A 14,286-nucleotide genomic window follows, 5' to 3' on the forward strand; every position below is an offset into this window, starting at 1 on the left:
AGTCTCACTAAACTTCAAAGCAAAAGTTCCTAAATGCCCTCAACCGGTTGCGATCTTTTGCCTTAAATCAGCCTTAATTTGCAGCTTTGACTAAAAAAGTCAACGTTAACACTAAAACTTTGAAAGAACCAGCTTTAACAGCAGTAACCCACAATCTGCAGCCCAAAGGTTTTTAAATCTGCACATTACCTATAACTTAAATTCTGCAACATCTGACATCTAACAGTTTTGAAGTCCCATGACACTAACAGCTAACTGATTCATAACTTATTCCTACTGTAATGAATTTACTAAATTGATTATGTCAGCTAAGATTTCAATTTTAAGACTTGTAAAACCAAAATGCAATTTTGAGCGTCAAAGTTTCATCTAACTAAAGGAGGTACAAATTGATAAAAGTTAAAAAAATGAAAATAAAAAGGATGCTATACTTACATTGTCTTTCAATTCCTTCATCAACTACCTCTTTCACGAACTTTAACATATAATATTCAACTCTTTCATCAACTATCAAAACCTGATAACCAAACAAATATTAGATATAAAAACCTACTACACCTGTCTCATAACAAAAGATAAAAACAAATTTTGTAATAAACCTGCATAGGTGAAAACTCGAGATGAAACTTTGCATATTTACAATCACAAGAACTTTTGATGGGCCTGCAGCTGCTGGCATGTTATAGAAACCATAGCTTCACTGTTATGTTATAATAAACAAATATTAGATTGACTTTTATCAAAACAAGAATAGTTAGCAACAAACAAAATCATGTTGGGAGGTATACTTGAATCATTTTTGCAGCTGTAACATATTGATTTCCAGGACCGTATACTTTCTCAACATAAAAAGTTTGCATATTAAAACACATAAAGTGGAACACAAATAACTGATATATTAATTAGTAATTACTATAACAAAAGATTTACAACTCTAATATAAAATGGTACCTTAGGACACAATGATGTTCCAGCAATGGCCTACAAAAACCACTACAATGTCAGTGGAAGAAATGTTGCAAACAAATTACATTCTTTTGACCTATGAAGGAGATTCAACATATAAGATCACAGATCATATTGTCAAAGGAGGGAATATTAATATGGAGTTATACACAATTTACAATTCAATAAAAAAACAAATGCCTTCACTATCTCATTTAAATGCTTCAAAATTCAGATAACAGTTAAGTGCAATAATAACATATAAACTGAACATCCATCTCAAATTCAACCTAAAAGCCTCCTAATAACAATAATCCATATGCCTATAAATGCCAAAATCACTCAATTGGATTTAGACAGAGCATTACTCAAATCGAAATGCTAAATGAACAACAATTGCCGGAATCAAACTTAAGCTTGCTTCAATACCTAATTGCCTATTCTTCTAAACTTAAGCTAAACCTAAAATTGTCAATAACAGTATAACAAACAACCTAGGGTATCAATGACGATGTCATAACCAATAAGAACTCAACAGCAATCGTTACAAAATAGCAAAATCTATAGCAATTAATTACAACGAACAACCTAGGGTTCAATTTTCGATGATTTTAGTCATTGTAAATCGTGAATAGGTGAGCATCGATGACAATCTGTGAGTCGTGAATCAAAGCCATAAGGAATCGTGAACTGGAATCGTCCCTAGGTCTAATAGAAATCATGAATCGTGAATCGGTGAGCTTCGATGATTTTGTCTCGTATCAGTTCACGCCCTAGATAGGTATCCCGTGTTTGTTTTGAAATTATAAAGTAACACTTTAAGATGACATGCAAATATTCAAAGTGCATCTCGTGTTTTTTCTTTTTTATATTTTATGACAATAAAACGATGACAAACGGAAAGGGCGTCGTAGTTTCTTCAAATTATCTAAAAGATGACAATTTTCTGATGACACGCACTTTTGTCTGTCATTTATTCATAGTGTGTCATAATTAGCGTGTCATTAAAGGTCTATTTTCTGCTAGTGATCGTAGATTCAGGACCGATTTATAATCCTCTTCATTGAAACCAGCCAAGACAGAATTCAACCCAAACCCGAAACCAATCATAAAATTGTTTTGACTTTTTGTTTACTAAATAGAACTGGTTTAGGGTTTGGAACCCGTTTGTGCACCTCTAGGCATAATACGTCGGATGATCTCTAGACACCAAACAATGCCGGGTATTAATAATTAATGACGCATTACGTCGTGTACATGAAATCGATCAGTTTAATATAGGAGAATTTTAAAATAAGTAAAGTTTTCTAAAAATACTCAAATGTATTAAAAAATACTCAAATGTCTTTTCATGTGCTAAAACCTAATTAACCTTTTTAATGTAACAAATAACTTAAATTAAAACTCATTCAAATTCTATTTGCCGTACATGAAGGAGTAGGACAAGCTCCGGAAGTACACGTGCACAGCTGGAGACAATAATGCACCATTTCATTATTAGTCGAAAAAACAAACTTTGTCTTTTGGGTCATAGTTGGTAATGTCGGCAATGAGATCACCATTTCATTCTTGTATAACTTTATTTATTATAAACTTCTTTTTTATAATAATATATCTTAGCTTAATTTACATTTCTACTAAGGGTGTTTTTCGGATATTTTTATTAGGTTTTGGTAGGCATGTTCAAAATGGTTTGGGACTAGGAACCGGAACCGGTTCCTAACCGGTTCCTATATTCAAAACCCCCTTTTAAACCGGTTCCAGGCTCGAACCGGTTAGGGAACCGAACCTGTTCTCCCACCCTCGGACCCCTAACCTATCTAACCGGTTCTTACCGGTTCCTAACCCGGTTCCTGTACCGTAACCGGTTCCAACCGGTTACAGTGTAAATTTTTTTTTTTTTTTCGTTTTTCGTTTGTGATTTGGATTCTAAACTACGATTCGTATTTGTATAGCATGAAAAATAAACAAAACAATTAACATAAAATTCATTTTATTTACTTTAAGAAGTTCAAAAAAAAAAGGTTACATGTTTTAAAATCTTCAAAAACAAACTAACAAAACATTAAACTTATAAATATAAAGTTGTGACATATTATTTCTAGAAAAGCCTTCTTGTTCGTCGTAATTATTGAGCGGCGACTTCTTCCTCGGAATTACTTGTAGAAATGCCTTCTTGTTCGTCGTGCACTCGAACATCAAGTGGTGTTTCATCTTCGAGAGTGGTTACGTGTTGAATACGATCGATTGAGTCCAAGTGATCCTTTAAGCAAATGCACATCTCCATCGACTCCGAATTTAGTCTTGTTCTTCTCACCGATATTACCCTGCCACTAAGAGAAAAAGCGGATTCCGAAGCTACCGTAGAAGCTTGGACGGTTAGTAAATCACGGGCCATGGTGGCAAGAATCGGAAACTCGGTTTCCTTTACCTTCCACCAAGCCAAAACATCAAAAGTGCCATATTCCTCTTCGGATAAACCGGTAGAGTAATCATTTGCACTATACCTTCCTAGTTCGCTTGAAGGGGTGTTACCCCTTTGTTTTTTAGCCGTTACGTTGCGAACGGTGTTCATAAGGCTAATCATGGGATCTCGTACTCTAGTAGCACTTGAACTTGATGAAGACCCCCCCCCCCGGCACAGGCATGCGTATGTTTGACCCATATTTATTTAAATAAAAGTCATACATAAATTTAAAATTCAAGCTAAAATCATTTTTTGCCTCTGTTGAAAAGTTTGGGTCAACTTCATGCATATCTAAGGCTGAAAAAATTTCGTCTATCACACATTCAACCCCCGTAACATTTAACATTGGGTTTAAAGCGGCGGCGCAAGTAAAAACCGGTGGCAATTCAAGAAAGTATTTTTTTAATTTAAACTTCATTGGTAATATGATGTTTGAAAACATTGGACTTTTATTTTCAAATTCTTTAAGATTGTTAACTATTAAAAATAACTCCGAAAAAACCAAGGGACTTGTCGGATAATACGTTCCCGATAGTTTCGTAGTTGATGTTTTAAAAACTTCAAGAAAAGTCGATAAGTCATTGATAATTTCCCATTTCTCATTTGAAAAGGGGATTGCCAAATCATTCTCGGCAAGACTAGAATGAAACATTTGTAAAGTTTCTCTTTGTTTCAAAGCACTTTGAAACATTATGCAAGTGGAATTCCATCGATGAGGTACATCCCATTTTGCTCCCAAAGCTTTTCTTCCCGTATCTTTACAAAATTTTCTATATTCCATTTGTATTTTTTTACTTTTCTTAAAAACTTCATGTATCATTAGTCTAAAATCGTTTATAACCGATGTAACCTCATCCGAAGCAAGTCCGTCTTGCACGATTAAATTAATGATATGTGCAATACACATTGAGTGAAAAAATACACCATTGCAAATCGGCGTATATTTTAATTTTAATTTATCAACCGCCGATATATTATTCGACGCGTTATCAAATGCCATTGAAAATATTTTATTTTCTAGTTTATAAGTTTTTATAACATAATCTAAAATTTCAAACAAATTATCTCTCGTATGTGGATACTCAAAGAGTTCGAATTCATCATTTCCCACGATGACGGGTCTACCCAATGAGCGGTGACACAAAGATAAGATTCGGGTAGACCATGTGGAGCCGACCAAACATCACTAGTTAAGTTTATTCCCGTATTTATATTTTCAAAATATGCAATTAGTACCTCTTTGGCCTTCTTCCACAATTTTAAACAATAACGTTTAAGAGTATGACGACTTACGTGAGTGTATTGTGGTTGAAGCGTATCTCGAATCATGGCGGTTAAGCGAGGGTTGTCGAAGTGGCTAAACGGCAAAGCTTCTTGAATCACAAACTTCGCCATACGATCTTGAACTCGATCAATTTGGTATGTAAATATTCCGCCTTCACTATCCATTTGCGTTTGTTGCGAATCGACGTTCTTTTTCAACGCCTTGCAATACGGTTTTTCGATGTTTTTCTTCAAATTTGAATTCGAAAGTGGGTTTAAATAAATCCCACAAAACTTGCACCGAGCCTTTAATGAATGGTCACTCAATTCAACCAAATCCCATTTGCACCAAATCTCTTGATTACGATTATGAGGTACAATACGAACGAAACTTGGTTCGGCGTTGGAACCTTGACCAACCGATGATTGTGAGGCAGCCATAACAACAAATATGAATATAGAAGAAGAGAAAACAAGAGATTAGAGAACTCAAAACGTTGTAATAGTGTTTTTTTGTACTTTTCTGCGTTTGGGTTTGCGTTTTGAGTGTTGTGATGAACCCATGACACCAAATACCTATTTATACTAGTAGTGGGGTGCTTGGGGGAGCAAAAAAAGGCTATTTTTGACCCCAACGGTCAAAAAACGGCAAAAAAAACGATTTCCAACGGCTATATTCGATCCAACGGCTAGAACCGGTTAGGAACCGGTTCCGGATGGTTCGGTTCCAGAACCGGTTCCGGTTCGGTTCCGGTTCCTACCCGCCCCCACTCAGAAATGCAAGAACCGGTCACGGATCATCGGGTTGAATCAGATAGGGTCCGGTTCCTACAAAAAACAGGTAGGAACCGGTTCGGGTCCACCAGTTCGGTTCCAGGAACCGGTTTCGTTGAACATCTCTAGGTTTTGGCATGTTCTGGCTGAGGTGTAATAGTAATGAACCCATATGCTGATCTGGTTATAGGTGGGTTGTTTGGGTTACAGATGAAATGGATCAGGTTAATAAGGGTTGGGTTTCGGGTCACATGCAACCAAAAGAGAAAAATATAATGGGCTATGAACAAAATACTAAAATAAGGTTGATATTGGGCCATGAAATGTTTATGCAAAATTCATACACTTGAATGGACTTAATCTGACATAAAAACAAACCATCTGGAATTTTATTTATACACAAAATTTATACACTTTAATGTTTGTTAAATGGAAACCGAGAAAATATACTAAACATATTAAAAATATGGGCCAACATTCATATATACACAATTACACTGTTATATAACAAATACAATTTTAATTAGTTTAAGGCTCGAAGAACTTCAAGCACAATTATTACCTGTAATAAACCCATTTCAATAACACAATATGGTACTTTCTTTCTGTAAAGAATGATTTAAATTATTTTAAAATCATGTTTTAGTAATTACACATGGTGTTTTATTTATGCCCATGACGGATCACTTAGATCTAAAACACAGTTATTTTATTCATTAAACTGAAACAGCCTTATATAGGCAACAAGTACAACATAAATAAATTACTGAAACAATTAAACCCTAACAAACTTATCGATAGACTTGGTAAACATAAACGTGCTAAATAAACATAAACAAATGCATAAGACTCGGACATATTATTGGCTCTTCAAGCAATTCCCACGATCTCTAACGGCTAGCTCCAACAGTCACTTATAATTTGAATCATTCTCAACATCCTCCCGTGATTCAGTTCTCCTAACTCCCAATCTTTCTCTCAAATAACAAAATCGATCAGCTCCCAATGCCTTTATCAACAAATCTGCAAGCTGCTCTTGAGTGTGACACGTTTCCAAGTTCACTTACTTAGCTTCCAATAGATCTTTAATATAGTGATACTGATGTCAATGTGCTTATTCTGCTATGTAATGCGTGCATTTTTGGATAAGAACACTGAAGAAATAATATTACAAAAAATATTAGTTGCTTTCATCTATTCATAGCCCAGTTCACCCAAGAGTTTTCTTAACCATTTTGCCTGGCATGCTGCCCTAGTGGCTGCAATATATTCCGCTTGTCGACGACAATGCTACAATTGGCTGCATTTTGGAAATCCAAGTGACAACACCACTTCCAATAGAGAGCACACTTGCCCAGACACTCTTTCAATCATTAATATGGCACATGCCCAATCACCATCAGTGTAATATTCCAATCAAATTTCCTTTCCTTTACCATACCATATACCATATCAATAGTTCCTACCACACGTACCTTAACACTCTTTTGGCTACACCAAAGTGATATGCAGAGGGCTGTTGCATGTACCTTGAAACCACACCAACTGAATAAGCTAACTCAGGCCGAGTAACTAACCAAACTTCTTAACAGTCTTCCATCTACTTGACCTCCTACATCATCAACATGCAACTTTTCTCCTGACATGAGTACAGTGCAAACCCCTTTCTTTTCATTCTTGTTTGTGATTGTGCACACTCCTTCATAAAAGCAACAACTTATGGCATGTAGTCATTAATTGTCATACAGCTAATAAATTATGGTCCATTCCAGGAGCACATTGTAGATTAGTTGATCAGCAATGAGTTTATGCTTCCCAGCCTAGTATCTAGCTTCATAGTGCCTTTGCTGATAGCAACCTCATAGGAGATTCAAATTCGAGAGCCGTTGGGTCACTAGCCGATATCACTGAAGACAGGTTATCCGGGTCAGCAGCAAATGGGTCCACGACTGGGATCAGCTTGCAGTGGATCATATAAAAACAAATGTGGCTAAAGTCACAACTTCATGCAGCTTGTGATCCCACGTCCTCATTGCCTATCAGTTATCATATTTAATTTTAGTCTTTTATTTCTATTTTAGTTTTTAATCTTTTATTTTCCTAAGTAGTTGGTAGTTTGTTTCTTTATCTAGTGGATAGAAGTTAGTAGTTTTAATTCCCTAAAGGCTAGGAACGTGGGTTAGTTTTCTTTTCTTTGTTCTATATATATTCGAACCCCATGAATGAAATGCAGAGAAGATTTATTATGATTTTAGTTTGGTTTTTCCCTACTGGAAGGCTAAATATTCCATTGCTATCTCAAGCTTAGCAACTTGAGAGGTGAACTTTGGATACTTACTCATGACAGGTGGTGAGTCTGTATCTTGTTACGGGTTCGTTTTGCTCTTCGGTTACAATTCGGGTGGTGAATCTTTATCCCGGGTTATCCGTTGTAATTATCTTTGTTTGATTTCACAGTTCTTATTAATCGTTTGAAGCCAAGTTTATATCATTTGCCTTCCACTTGTATCTTCTTTCCAATTTCTTCGTTCAATCAATGTGATCAGAAAGCTCATTTTGCCCTGTCATGTGATTAGAACAACCATTATCAAGGAACCACACCTCCTTGATAGTTTTGCTGACTTCTTCTTGAGCCATGAAAATACTCCCATCATCATCACACACAATGGCCATATGAACATGACCCTCATCTTCATCATTTTCATCTTATACTGCCGCTCCTACATGAGGTTCACTCCAACAATCTTTGCTCATATGCCCAAATTTGTTGCAATAATGACACTGAACTTAACTTCTTCCTTGACCAAAGCTTCTCCCACGGCCTCGGCCTCTAAAAAGAGCCTCTTCCTCGTGCAAACAAGTTTGTGTTTTCTTCTCTTGCTTGAATGGCTTGTTCTTCTTAAGGTAATGAGACCCCTTTGTTCACTCTTGCTTCATGGGCTTTTAAAGAGCCCATCAATTGGTCATATGACAACCAACTCATGTCTTTTGATTCTTCAATTGCAGCCACTACATGATCCCATTTGGCAGGTAAACTTCTAAGTACCTTTTCAAGAACCGTTTGATCCATCACAATTTCACCGTACAAACATTTTTTTCACAATTTTCATCACATTTGACAAGAAATCAGCAACTGGTTCCCTTAATTCCTTCACTTGGATGTTCTCAAACTCCCTTTGGAGTCCGTGCTGCTTCACCATTTGAACCTTTGAGTCTCCTTGATATTTTTTTATATAGTATAAATTCATATATTTCTCAATTATATGTAACACAAACCGAGCTACATCTGGATAATGGGTAAGCGAGCAACAAGCTGCGCCACTATCCCATTTTGAATCGCAAAGCCTATTCTAATAAATATAAATCCTTGGTTCCTCTTTATCCATCAGCCTATTATACTAAATATAAATCCTTGATATTGGTTTTGCAGAAGTGTCCATACTTGCTTGGACGTGGTGGCTCCTACAATTTGAGAGAAGATCTCATCATGAAGAGCCAATTGAATGAGCGATAAAGCCCTTGCATCCTTCTTATTATCATGAAGCCTTACTCTTTCTCCATCGGCCTCATTGAAGCATGTCCCCACATAATTCCAAAGATCTTGTGAGACCATGATCGTCTTTATGCGAATCTTCCAAACTCATAACCCTCTCATTTAAAGATTGGAAGAGGGGAAGAGGGGATACCGCCAATGTTATTCGAGGCCATGAGAATCAACTATAAAAAAACACTCTGGAATGGTTTTGTAGGTTAAAGTGTGAATTGTGATTGTGATCAAATACAAAACCTAGATGCTCTGATACCAAGCTGATGGATCAGATCGATATAAAACACGGTTATTGAATGCTTAATTGGATGATTCGTTAAACTGAAAGAACCTTATATAGGCAACAAATACAACGAAAATAAAATTCTAAAACAAACCCTAACAAACTTATAGATAGACTTGGTAAACATAAACGTGCTAAATAAACATATACATAAGACTCGGACATATTATTGACTCTTCAAGCAATTCCCATGATCTCTTACAGCTAGCTCCAATAGTCACTTATAGTTTGAATCATTCTCAACAACCCAATTTTTCTTCTCATTTTTATGACGCATTTACGGCATTTAACATACACTATCTCTATATATTATACAGAGGTAGAATCACATCATTTTCTTAGCCGTTTACTGCCTTACAACGTGTTAAAATGTGAATAGTTTGTTTCATTTTTCTCATTTTTATAGGTACCCAACGATATATTTATATAAGAAAACATTTAGAAATATAACTTGTCCATACATTTATTCTACATAGGACGAAACTCGATACCAGATATAATAAGACCAGCCATAGTTCCTTCAAAACTTATTAGTTTCAAATCCATGGGGATAGACTCCTCATTATGCTTACTAGATATAGTTTCCCACACTATAACCTCCATCCATCCATCTTCTCTTTCTTTAGGAATCCATTTAATATTGTTTAAATTCATTGTGTTTGGAGTAATGAATGAGATAATGTTGGTTCTTTGCTTTTTACAGGGTAGTAGATCATGTGCCTTTACCGGAAACTTGAGCCCACGACATTTTTCTGTAAGCTTGAACACTAAGAAACACGCATAAGTCGTGTCCAATGAGAGCAGCCGTGTTTCAACGTCGCATTTGATGCGAAACTCATGGTAGGAGAAAATCTCAATTACATCTTCAAATATACACCTGTATGAATTCATGTAAATATATAATCTCATGATATATTGACTAATTACTTGAGATGAAGCTAAGTAATTAAGTTGGTTCAAAACGCAAACCTTGACCGTGCAAGAGGTTTAATATGGTAGAACTTCACATACGAAGGATCGTATATAACTGCTTTTGCTCGTAGCATATGACATTTCTTTTTGTTCACTTTGCTTAGTGAAAAAATCTGCTCATCATAGAGTTACAATTTTACCATTAACATATCAAGCTTTTCAGTATATAACTAGCTAGTGTAAATAACTAGTTACATAAGAAAGAAATCAAACCTTTTCACCCTTGTCAATAAGAAACCCATTGAAGAGTAGGTGGTAGAGTTCCTCTTTAGGGGCATTTTGGATATATTTTACAGATCTCTTAATTATGTCACGATAATCTAAGGCAATTTTTCACATTGAGTCCATGGACAACTCAGGTTTCAAGAGTCTTTCGACGTTAAATTCATCATCCGCTTTGTTATTCTCTTTATAATCTTCTACCTGCATATGATAATCGCGTTACTTGAATCATATACATTATTACATGCACAAAAAAAGTAACAAAGTAAACAAGTAATAAGATGCATGTGTTCTATTACACTAGCTATGGCATTAAACTCTACTCCTTCAACAAAAATTCCCCAATTTCCGCAATAATAACGAGAAAAGCTCTCGAGTAGAATATCATAATGCTCAATCTCACTAGTATTCCAAATTCGGAACAATTCGACCATTAACCACTCACCTCCAGTTCTCCACTTTGCAAAATATGCATTACAAGTTTCTCCTGACATCTTGTATTTTAGATTTACGTATAATGGCCGAGTAGAAACTTTTCTTTTATTGCAAAACTTAAAAGCTCCATACATTATCTCTTGAGTTAAAAGTTGAGGTTTTAACTGGATATGGATATTGAGATTAGAGGTGTCAGATATCTTTGCAACCTTTGAAAACCTACACATATATTGAATAACCTTGATCATTAGTTCTTCATAGATGGCCTTTGCTACTAAAATATTTTGACCAGTGATTACAGATATAATTCTAACGCGGGAACTGAAATTTGAGGGCAAATTAACCCCTCCAAAGAATTTTATCATAGAAAAGTAAGCATGTGGTGTTACAAGGAAGGGGGGGGGGGGGGAGAGGAAGAAAGAACCTTGATTTTCTTATGGATCTCCACTTCACAGTTTCGAAAGATAACATTTTGCTGATGTCATTACATTTCTCACTCCATTCCTGCTAATGGAAAACCACTATTCCAAAAAAAGGCAATTAGTTAAAGTAGCAAATTAGTTATAGTCATTCCAGACTATTTATTATTTAAAAGAGTAGCAAGAGAATGCCAAGAGAGGAGTCACTCCATATTTGACAATGGCCTTCGAAGGTCAATTGAGGACATCGTGGTTTGTGGGGTCCGTTCTTCGGGGATCTCCAATGGAGCCCGTTTGGGGGGGGGGGGGGGGGGTTGGGTCTATGTTCGGCCGAGGATGTATCTACATATACTTTTATGGCTTCAAGAGCACAATCGTGGTGTTTGCAAGACCATATTCTTCGAGGTTGTGATATTTATGGGTTGGACTTTGATTATGGGCCTGTGCGATTGATCGTTTACGCACTTCACTTCCCGATCTTGATCTTAGCGGGTTCTCTAATAAGGACTCCCCCCCCCAAATCCCAACATGTTGTGGCGAGTACCTTATTTAGTGGAATTGTCCAGAATTTAGAAGTGAAGTTTGACCTATCCCCTCGCTAAAAGGCGGTGTTTGAATGCCTTCGGGCTACTCGGGCTTAAGAATTTCTAACGGCCATCCCCATTGAAGGATTGAGCCAACATATGTCGGGTTTGTAGTATAGGGCTATCCTTAGGTACCGGTTAATGATCCTTATGTTCCCGATGGATGAGCCTTACTCAATTGTCGCAAGGTTTGTTTGGATTCTTTTGGAGACCATGCGGTGCATTAGAAAGAATTGTCTGGCTTAAAATACAAACACGATTTGGTTAGGGATGTTATGTGTGATGTTCTTAAACGGGCAGAGATTTCTGCTAAAAAGGGGCCTGTTAACTTTCTCATGGATCCTCTTGAAGGGAGGTCTACTTTACGACGAGCTGATATTCTTATGTTTGGGTGGGCAGAGGAAACACGCATGCGTGAATCTTATAAGAGTGTCTCCTCTTGTTGGGCCTAGGGACCATGGGTTTGTTGTGGGTCAAGCTGCGTTGAAAGCTGAATCGGACAAAGTTGTTAAACACGAGAAAGCTTGTTTGAATCAACATGTCTTTCTCCCATTTGCTTTTGATACATTTGGTTTTCTGGCAAGAGACTGTGAATTTTTTGAATATGGTTCAGTGTGTCGTACACGGAACCTCTTCGGATCCTAGGCCACAAAGGTTCATTTTTAGTAGGATTTGATTGCTATTCAAAAGGGGGTTGCGACGCAGCTTGTTGCCCATTTGCCTACCACTTTATTGTAATCGTTTCGTAGTAACTAATAAACGTGGGTGTTTTCACTCCATATACGCATATCAGTCATCCAGATTTCATAATTTACAACTTATAATTGTTCATTACCAACTATTTTTATTGGTGTATATGTTTGAATTAACTCTTCATTAAATAATACTATTTTTATCTTATTATTTTACACAAAATCGGGTTGTGTTCTTTCCTACCCTCTGCTACTTTTTTTAAACTTATGAAAACCTATTTAATTCCTATGGCATTCCTAATTGATACTTATATGAAGAGAAAATTAGTATATCAATGAAGCATTCAACATGCTTTTCAACTAATTTAAGGCTTCCTTGATGTGAGGTTCACATTGTTAAGTAAGATAGCTTCGATTGAAAAAATATGTAAGTCGACAGTTGCTATAGATAGATACACTACTAGAAAAAGAGATGTTTTTCTACAATTGAATTCGTAGGAAATTTGTTGGAAAATCCAGTTTCTAACAGTTTAATGTCGAACAAAAAGTTACGTTGGAAAAACACATGCTTGAAAATCGTTTTCAACCGTTTTCCAACAACTTTTCTTACAAAATTACTACAAATGTGGTTGTAAACTTCCTACAACTTTCCTACAAAAATTGTTTGACTTAACATAATGTTTATTAGATAATATTGTAGCAAAGTTAGAGCTTATTTTTTTTTTGTTGAAAATCTGTTGGAACTACTTGTCGTAGGAAATTCATATGAAAGTTTTGTGAGAAAATGACTTGTTTTCTAGTAGTGATAGATGCAGATTTGAGGAAAACAGACATCATATACGGTTAAAGAGATTGAATCACCAGCTTTTCATTGTGAAGGAGAATTCCTGAAGAGAGAATAGAGATCCTTCTTTCTGCTTGTATTGGATAATGGAACTTTTGACATTTAGATTATATTTTTGTAATCTTTAGGCAGCTTTTTCTCCCATTCCCACTCATCCTATGAAACATGAAAACATTAGAACTACAAGTAGTTGTTTCTGGAAGAAATACATATTTATTTCTTGCTATAAAGTAAATAAACTTATAGCACTAGTGTCCAGTTTTGATCATATATTGCTTTATTGCTTTCATTATAAATATGTTAGAACTTACTTGACATTCAAAGGCTTTCTCAAGTTCTTTTACGACCTCAACCATTGTTGGACGATCTTTTGGCTGTTCTTGCAAACATTGATAGGCGATAGTCGAGAAAATAACCAGGGAATTTGCATCACTTTGTTCCTTTATATCATGAAAGATGAATTCTTCTAGTCTCTTGCTTTTGAAGCATTCTACTGCCAGTTGTGAAAGAAAACTCGCACGGCCATCTTCATGATCACCAGGGAGTGACTGTTCCTGATCAGTTTTCATGGTTTCAACCGCTAATCTCCCAAATAAGATTTCAAATAAAACCACACCAAAGGAATATACATCTGATTTCTGTGTAAGTATGCCGGTGCTCGCATACAGTGGATCGTAATAGCCTAGTGTGCTTACACCTTTGGATATGATGAAATCAGAAATGACAGCTTCCCAGTCATGGTTTATTAGTATGCTACTGCTTTTAACGTCTCCGTGCATTGAATATTGGGCGTTAGAACCACTGTGAAAGTAAGCTAGTCCACGTCCACTGTGAAAGTA

The 14,286-nt window shown here is 36.1% G+C and overlaps 1 long non-coding RNA gene across 1 annotated transcript; it reads right to left on the reverse strand.

Moving 5' to 3' along the window:
* Positions 1–9,454: 9,454 nt before the first annotated feature.
* LOC143622430 (uncharacterized) lies at positions 9,455–11,524 on the reverse strand. The gene is made up of 5 exons (XR_013151704.1): positions 11,333–11,524; positions 10,773–11,127; positions 10,465–10,674; positions 10,249–10,364; positions 9,455–10,156 (listed from the first exon to the last, which is right to left on the reverse strand). It is a non-coding gene; the product is annotated as an uncharacterized LOC143622430 (long non-coding RNA).
* Between the last annotated feature and the right edge of the window lie 2,762 nt (positions 11,525–14,286).

This window comes from Bidens hawaiensis, unplaced genomic scaffold, assembly GCF_021521415.1.
Source record: "Bidens hawaiensis isolate Kalapana, Puna unplaced genomic scaffold, B.hawaiensis_p1.1 tig00003141_1, whole genome shotgun sequence".
In the NCBI taxonomy this organism is placed as follows: Eukaryota; Viridiplantae; Streptophyta; class Magnoliopsida; order Asterales; family Asteraceae; genus Bidens; species Bidens hawaiensis.